An 8736-nucleotide genomic window follows, 5' to 3' on the forward strand; every position below is an offset into this window, starting at 1 on the left:
GCTGAAGATGCTGGAGCAGGAGGAGGAGGGCAGCTTTCAGTTTGTGTGCTGCTTCTACTCATGTGTTCTTCCCATCAGCGTTTGTGATGGGAGACCATGTGCCTTCGCAAAGCAGTTGTACCTAAGTGGGTGTTGGACATCCCACGACTCAGTTTCTTTTGGCACAGGTTGCAAATGGCATCGCTGTTGTCAGAGGCAGACACACAAAAAAAATGCCACACTGCTGAGCTCTGCGATGACGGCATTCTGATGGTGTCAACAGCATGCATTGATGGGCGTCGGCGTGCTGTCTGGCTGACCCCGGGTGCCGATGCATGCTGTCTGACTGTGCCACTAGCTCCTTGAGACGACCTCCCCATGCTTACAACTCGTCTCCTCCTCCTCCTCTCTGTCTCCCCATCTGAACTTTCCCCCTCTTCTTCTTCTCTTCTAGCAGGCACCCACGTGACATCCACCGACACATCATCATCAACCGCTTCACTTGTATCTGACACATCAAGAAAGGAAGCAGCAGCGGGTACAACATCATCATCATCACACCGTACCTACATGTCGGTAATGCTGCCTGACTGAGACATATCACTGTTATCTACATCCTCTGTCAATGATGGTTGCGCATCACTCATTTCTTCCAACTGATGTGTCAATAACTCCTGTGACAGATCAAGTGAAGCGGCTGTGGTGCTAGTGTTGGTGGTGGCGACAGGTGGGCGAGTGGCACTGGTCACTTGAGACCTGCCCAAAGCACAGCTGGACGTAGATGGTGCGTCAAGGTTAGGAGGACTAGGAGAGGAAGCTGTAGAAGATTGAGTGTCCTGTGTTAGCCATTCAACTAGGTCCTCCTCAGAACTTTTAGCGTCCCCCCTGGCACCCGGCATCTGAGCAATGTGCATATTTGTAGGGTCTAAAGGAATCACAGCACCACGACCACGGAACCTGCGGGGTGGCCTGCCTCTGCCTGTCATTTTTTTTTAAATGGACACTGAGTCTGACAATACTATTACAAAAATTATGAGTGGTGGCACTGGACAAGTGGGCACAGTATACGCTGTGAGACTGACAACAAAAAAAGACAGATGTTTTAAAAGTCACAAATGGTTATTTTTTTTAAATATTAGAAGTACTGTGACAACAAATATGATTGTTGGCAATAGTTGGCAAATGGGCCTGTCTGGCACACAAGCTGGGAGAAACTGCAATTCAATGGCACTAGGAGACTGAAGATTCACAGTCAAAACAGTTATGATTAAAAAAAAAATTAAATACTGTTACAAGGAATATGATTGGTGGCACTAATTGGCTAGTTGGGCCTGGCACACAGGCAGGCAGGAAGGAGGAAAATCCAATTCAAGGGCACTAGTAGACTGCAGATTGACAGTCAAAACAGTGATGATTTACAATTTTTTCAATACTGTTTTAAGAAATATGATTGCTGGCACTAATTGGCTAGTTGGGCCTGGCACACAGGCTGGCAGGCAGGAGGAAAGTGCAATTCAATGGCACGAGCAAACTGAGGATTCAGAACAACAATCAAAATTTTTTTAATTTTGATTAATAACAATACTGTGACAACAAATATGATTGGTGTAAATAGTTGGCTAGTTGGGCCTGGCACACAGGCTGGCAGGCAGGAGGAAAGTGCAATTCAATGGCACGAGCAAACTGAGGATTCAGAACAACAATCAAAAATATTTTAATTTTGATTAATAACAATACTGTGACAACAAATATGATTGGTGTAAATACTTTTCAAGTCGGCCTGGCACACAGGCTGGCAGGCAGGAGGAAAGTGCAATTCAATGGCACGAGCAGGAGCAAACTGAGGATTCAGAATAACAATCAAAAAATTATTATTTTTAATTATTAACAATACTGTGACAACAAATAAGATTGGTGTAACTAGTTGGCAAGTCGGCCTGGCACACAGGCTGGCAGGCAGGAGGAAAATGCAATCCAAGGACACTAGTAGACTGCAGATTGACAGTCAAAACAGTGATGATTAACAATTTTTGCAATACTGTTAAAAGAAATATGATTGCTGGCACTAATTGGCTAGTTGGGCCTGGCACACAGGCTGGCAGGCAGGAGGAAAGTGCAATTCAATGGCACGAGCAAACTGAGGATTCAGAACAACAATCAAAAATTTTTACATTTTAATTATTAACAATACTGTGACAGCAAATATGATTGGTGTAAATAGTTGTCAAGTCGGCCTGGTACACAGGCTGGCAGGCAGGAGGAAAGTGCAATTCAATGGCACGAGCAAACTGAGGATTCAGAACAACAATCCCAAAAATTTTAATTTTGATTAATAACAATATTGTGACAACAAATATGATTGGTGTAAATAGTTGGCAAGTCGGCCTGGCACACAGGCTGGCAGGCAGGAGGAAAGTGCAATTCAATGGCACGAGCAAACTGAGGATTCAGAACAACAATCCCAAAAATTTTAATTTTGATTAATAACAATACTGTGACAACAAATATGATTGGTGTAAATAGTTGTCAAGTCGGCCTGGCACACAAGCTGGCAGGCAGGAGGAAAGTGCAATTCAATGGCAGGAGCAAACTGAGGATTCAGAATAACAATCAAAAAAATATTATTTTTAATTATTAACAATACTGTGACAACAAATAAGATTGGTGTAACTAGTTGGCAAGTTGGCCTGGCACACAGGCTGGCAGGCAGGAGGAAAATGCAATTCAAGGACACTAGTAGACTGCAGATTGACAGTCAAAACAGTGATGATTGACAAATTTTGCAATACTGTTAAATGAAATATGATTGCTGGCACTAATTGGCTAGTTGGGCCTGGCACACAGGCTGGCAAGCAGGAGGAAAGTGCAATTCAATGGCACGAGCAAACTGAGGATTCAGAACAACAATCAAAAAATTTTAAATTTTAATTATTAACAATACTGTGACAACAAATATGATTGGTGTAAATAGTTGTCAAGTCGGACTGGCACACAGGCTGGCAGGCAGGAGGAAAGTGCAATTCAATGGCACGAGCAAACTGAGGATTCACAACAACAATCCAAAAAAATGTAATTTTGATTAATAACAATACTGTGACAACAAATATGATTGGTGTAAATAGTTGTCAAGTCGGCCTGGCACACAGGCTGGCAGGCAGGAGGAAAGTGCAATTCAATGGCACGAGCAAACTGAGGATTCAGAATAACAATCAAACATTTTTTACTTTTGATTAATAACAATACTGTGACAACAAATATGATTGGTTTAAATAGTTGGCAAGTCGGCCTGGCACACAGGCTGGCAGGCAGGAGGATAGTGCAATTCAATGGCAGGAGCAAACTGAGGATTCAGAATAACAATCAAAAAAATATTATTTTTAATTATTAACAATACTGTGACAATAAATAAGATTGGTGTAACTAGTTGGCAAGTTGGCCTGGCACACAGGCTGGCAGGCAGGAGGAAAATGCAATTCAAGGACACTAGTAGACTGCAGATTGACAGTCAAAACAGTGATGATTGACAAATTTTGCAATACTGTTAAATGAAATATGATTGCTGGCACTAATTGGCTAGTTGGGCCTGGCACACAGGCTGGCAGGCAGGAGGAAAGTGCAATTCAATGGCACGAGCAAACTGAGGATTCAGAACAACAATCAAAATTTTTTAAATTTTAATTATTAACAATACTGTGACAACAAATATGACTGGTGTAAATAGTTGTCAAGTCGGACTGGCACACAGGCTGGCAGGCAGGAGGAAAGTGCAATTCAATGGCACAAGCAAACTGAGGATTCACAACAACAATCCAAAAATTTTTAATTTTGATTAATAACAATACTGTGACAACAAATATGATTGGTGTAAATAGTTGTCAAGTCGGCCTGGCACACAGGCTGGCAGGCAGGAGTAAAGTGCAATTCAATGGCACGAGCAAACTGAGGATTCAGAATAACAATCAAACATTTTTTACTTTTGATTAATAACAATACTGTGACAACAAATATGATTGGTGTAAATAGTTGGCAAGTCGGCCTGGCACACAGACTGGCAGGCAGGAGGAAAGTGCAATTCAATGGCACGAGCAAACAGGATTCAGAATAACAATCAAATTTTTTTTATTTTTAATTATTAACAATACTGTGACAAGAAATACGATTGGTGTAACTAGTTGGCAAGTCGGCCTGGCACAAAGGCTGGCAGGCAGGAGGAAAATGCAATTCAAGGACACTAGTAGACTGCAGATTGACAGTCAAAACAGTGATGATTGACAATTTTTGCAATACTGTTAAAAGAAATATGATTCCTGGCACTAATTGGCTAGTTGGGCCTGGCACACAGGCTGGCAGGCAGGAGGAAAGTGCAATTCAATGGCACGAGCAAACTGAGGATTCAGAATAACAATCAAAAACATTTTAATTTTGATTAATAACAATACTGTGACAACAAATATGATTGGTGTAAATAGTTGGCAAGTCGGCCTGGCACACAGGCTGGCAGGCAGGAGGAAAATGCAATTCAAGGACACTAGTAGACTGCAGATTGACAGTCAAAACAGTGATGATTGACAATTTTTGCAATACTGTTAAAAGAAATATGATTGCTGGCACTAATTGGCTAGTTGGGCCTGGCACACAGGCTGGCAGGCAGGAGGCAAGTGCAATTCAATGGCACGAGCAAACTGAGGATTCAGAACAACAATAAAAAAAATTATAATTGTAATTATTAACAATACTGTGACAACAAATATTATTGGTGTAAATAGTTGGCAAGTCGGCCTGGCACACAGGCTGGCAGGCAGGAGGAAAGTGCAATTCAATGGCACGATCAAACTGGGGATTCACAACAACAATCAAAATTTTTTTAATTTTAATTATTAACAATACTGTGACAACAAATATGATTGGTGTAAAGAGTTGGCAAGTCGGCCTGGCACACAGGCTGGCAGGAAGGAGGAAAGTGCAATTCAATGGCACGAGCAAACTGAGGATTCAGAACAACAATCAAGAATTTTTTAATTTTAATTAATAACAATACTGTGACAACAAATATGATTGGTGTAAATAGTTGGCAAGTTGGCCTGGCACACAGGCTGGCAGGCAGGAGGAAAGTGCAATTCAATGGCACGAGCAAACTGAGGATTCAGAATAACAATCAAAAAAATTTAATTTTAATTATTAACAATACTGTGACAACAAATAAGATTGGTGTAACTAGTTGGCAAGTCGGCCTGGCACACAGGCTGGCAGGCAGGAGGAAAATGCAATTCAAGGACACTAGTACACTGCAGATTGACAGTCAAAACAGTGATGATTGACAAATTTTGAAAAGACTGTTAAAAGAAATATGATTGCTAGCCCTACTTGGCTAGTTGGGCCTGGCACACAGGCTGGCAGGCAGGAGGAAAGTGCAATTCAATGGCACGAGCAAACTGAGGATTCAGAACAACAATCAACATTTTTTTTATTTTAATTATTAACAATACTGTGACAACAAATATGATTGGTGTAAATAGTTGTCAAGTCAGACTGGCACACAAGCTGGCAGGCAGGAGGAAAGTGCAATTCAATGGCACGAGCAAACTGAGGATTCAGAATAACAATCAAAAAAATTTAATTTTAATTATTAACAATACTGTGACAACAAATAAGATTGGTGTAACTAGTTGGCAAGTCGGCCTGGCACACAGTCTGGCAGGCAGGAGGAAAATGCAATTCAAGGACACTAGTACACTGCAGATTGACAGTCAAAACATGATGATTGACAAATTTTGCAATACTGTTAAATGAAATATGATTGCTGGCACTAATTGGCTAGTTGGGCCTGGCACACAGGCTGGCAGGCAGGAGGAAAGTGCAATTCAATGGCACGAGCAAACTGAGGATTCAGAACAACAATCAAAAAAATTTTTATTTTAATTATTAACAATGCTGTGACAACAAATATGATTGGTGTAAATAGTTGTCAAGTCGGCCTGGCACACAGGCTGGCAGGCAGGAGGAAAGTGCAATTCAATGGCACGAGCAAACTGAGGATTCACAACAACAATCCAAAAAAAATTAATTTTGATTAATAACAATACTGTGACAACAAATATGATTGGTGTAAATAGTTGTCAAGTCGGCCTGGCACACAGGCTGGCAGGCAGGAGGAAAGTGCAATTCAATGGCACGAGCAAACTGAGGATTCAGAACAACAATCCCAAAAATTTTAATTTTGATTAATAACAATACTGTGACAACAAATATGATTGGTGTAAATAGTTGTCAAGTCGGCCTGGCACACAGGCTGGCAGGCAGGAGGAAAGTGCAATTCAATGGCACAAGCAAACTGAGGATTCAGAATAAGAATCAAAATTTTTTTACTTTTGATTAATAACAATACTGTGACAACAAATATGATTGGTGTAAATAGTTGGCAAGTTGGCCTGGCACACAGGCTGGCAGGCAGGAGGAAAGTGCAATTCAATGGCACGAGCAAACTGAGGATTCAGAATAACAATCAAAAATGTTTTATTTTTAATTATTAACAATACTGTGACAAGAAATACGATTGGTGTAACTAGTTGGCAAGTCGGCCTGGCACAAAGGCTGGCAGGCAGGAGGAAAATGCAATTCAAGGACACTAGTAGACTGCAGATTGACAGTCAAAACAGTGATGATTGACAATTTTTGCAATACTGTTAAAAGAAATATGATTCCTGGCACTAATTGGCTAGTTGGGCCTGGCACACAGGCTGGCAGGCAGGAGGAAAGTGCAATTCAATGGCACAAGCAAACTGAGGATTCAGAACAACAATCAAAAAATGTATAATTTTAATTATTAACAATACTGTGACAACAAATATGATTGGTGTAAATAGTTGTCAAGTCGGCCTGGCACACAGGCTGGCAGGCAGGAGGAAAGTGCAATTCAATGGCACGATCAAACTGGGGATTCACAACAACAATCAAAATTTTTTTAATTTTAATTAATAACAATACTGTGACAACAAATATGATTGGTGTAAATAGTTGGCAAGTCAGCCTGGCACACAGGCTGGCAGGCAGGAGGAAAATGCAATTCAAGGACACTAGTACACTGCAGATTGACAGTCAAAACAGTGATGATTGACAATTTTTGCAATACTTTTAAAAGAAATATGATTGCTGGCACTAATTGGCTAGTTGGGCCTGGCACACAGGCTGGCAGGCAGGAGGAAAGTGCAATTCAATGGCACGAGAAAACTGAGGATTCAGAACAACGATCAATTTTTTTTAAATTTTAATAATTAACAATACTGTGACAACAATTATGATTGGTGTAAATAGTTGGCAAGTCGGCCTGGCACACTGGCTGGCAGGCAGGAGGAAAGTGCAATTCAATGGCACGAGCAAACTGATGATTCAGAATAACAATCAAAAAATTTTGAATTTAAATTATTAACAATACTGTGACAACAAATATGATTGGTGTAACTAGTTGGCAAATCGACCTGGCACACAGGCTGGCAGGCAGGAGGAAAATGCAATTCAAGGGCACTAGGAGACTGCAGATTCACAGTCAAAACAGTGATGATTTACAATTTTTTAAAAGACTGTTAAAAGAAATATGATTGCTAGCCCTACTTGGCTAGTTGGGCCTGGCACACAGGCTGGCAGGCAGGAGGAAAGTGCAATTCAATGGCACGAGAAAAATGAGGATTCAGAATAACAATATAACAATTTTTTATTTTAAATAATAACAATACTGTGACAACATATATGATTGGTGTAACTAGTTGGCAAGTCGGCCTGGCACACAGGCTAGCAGGCAGGAGGGAACTGCAATTCAATGGCACTACTAGACTACAGATTCACAGTAAAAAAAGTGATGATTTACAATTTTTTAAATAGTGTTTAAACAACTATAATTGGTGGCACTAATTGGCTAGTTGGGACTGGCACACAGGCTGCCAGGCAGGAGGAAACTGCAATTCAATGGCACTAGGAGACTGAAGATTTGCAGTCAAAAAAATTATGATTTAAATTTTTTTATATACTGTTACAAGAAATATGATTGGTGGCACTAATTGGCTAGTTGGGCCTGGCACACAGGCTGGCAGGCAGGAGGAAAGTGCAATTCAATGGCACAAGCAAAATGATGATTCACAATCGAACAATGTTTAATTTTAAAGATTAACAATACTGTTACAACAACTATGATTGGTGGCACTAATTGGCTAGTTTGGGCCTGGCACACAGGCTGGCAGGCAGGAGGAAACTGCAATTCAATGGCACTAGGAGACTGAATATTTGCAGTCAAAAAAATTATGATTTTAAATTTTTTATATACTGTTACAAAAAATATGATTGGTGGCACTAATTGGCTAGTTGGGCCTGGCACACAGGCTGGCAGGCAGGAGGAAAGTGCAATTCAATGGCACGAGCAAACTGATGAATCACAAGCGAACAATTTTTTATTTTAAAGATTAACAATACTGTTACAACAACTATGATTGGTGGCACTAATTGGCTAGTTGGGCCTGGCACAGAGGCTGGCAAGCAGGAGGGAACTGCTATTCAATAGCACTACTAGACTGCAGATTCACAGTCAAAAAAATGATGATTCACAATGTTTTCAATACTGTTACAACTATGATTGGTGGCACTAATTGGCTAGTTGGGCCTGGCACACAGGCTGGCAGATATGAGTCGTGGCTGGTAGGTAGGGCAGCAATTTAACACAGTATGCTGTGTAAGTGAGAAAAACACAGGCCTGATAGAAAATTAAGTTAG

Source organism: Bombina bombina, chromosome 2, assembly GCF_027579735.1.
Source record: "Bombina bombina isolate aBomBom1 chromosome 2, aBomBom1.pri, whole genome shotgun sequence".
In the NCBI taxonomy this organism is placed as follows: Eukaryota; Metazoa; Chordata; class Amphibia; order Anura; family Bombinatoridae; genus Bombina; species Bombina bombina.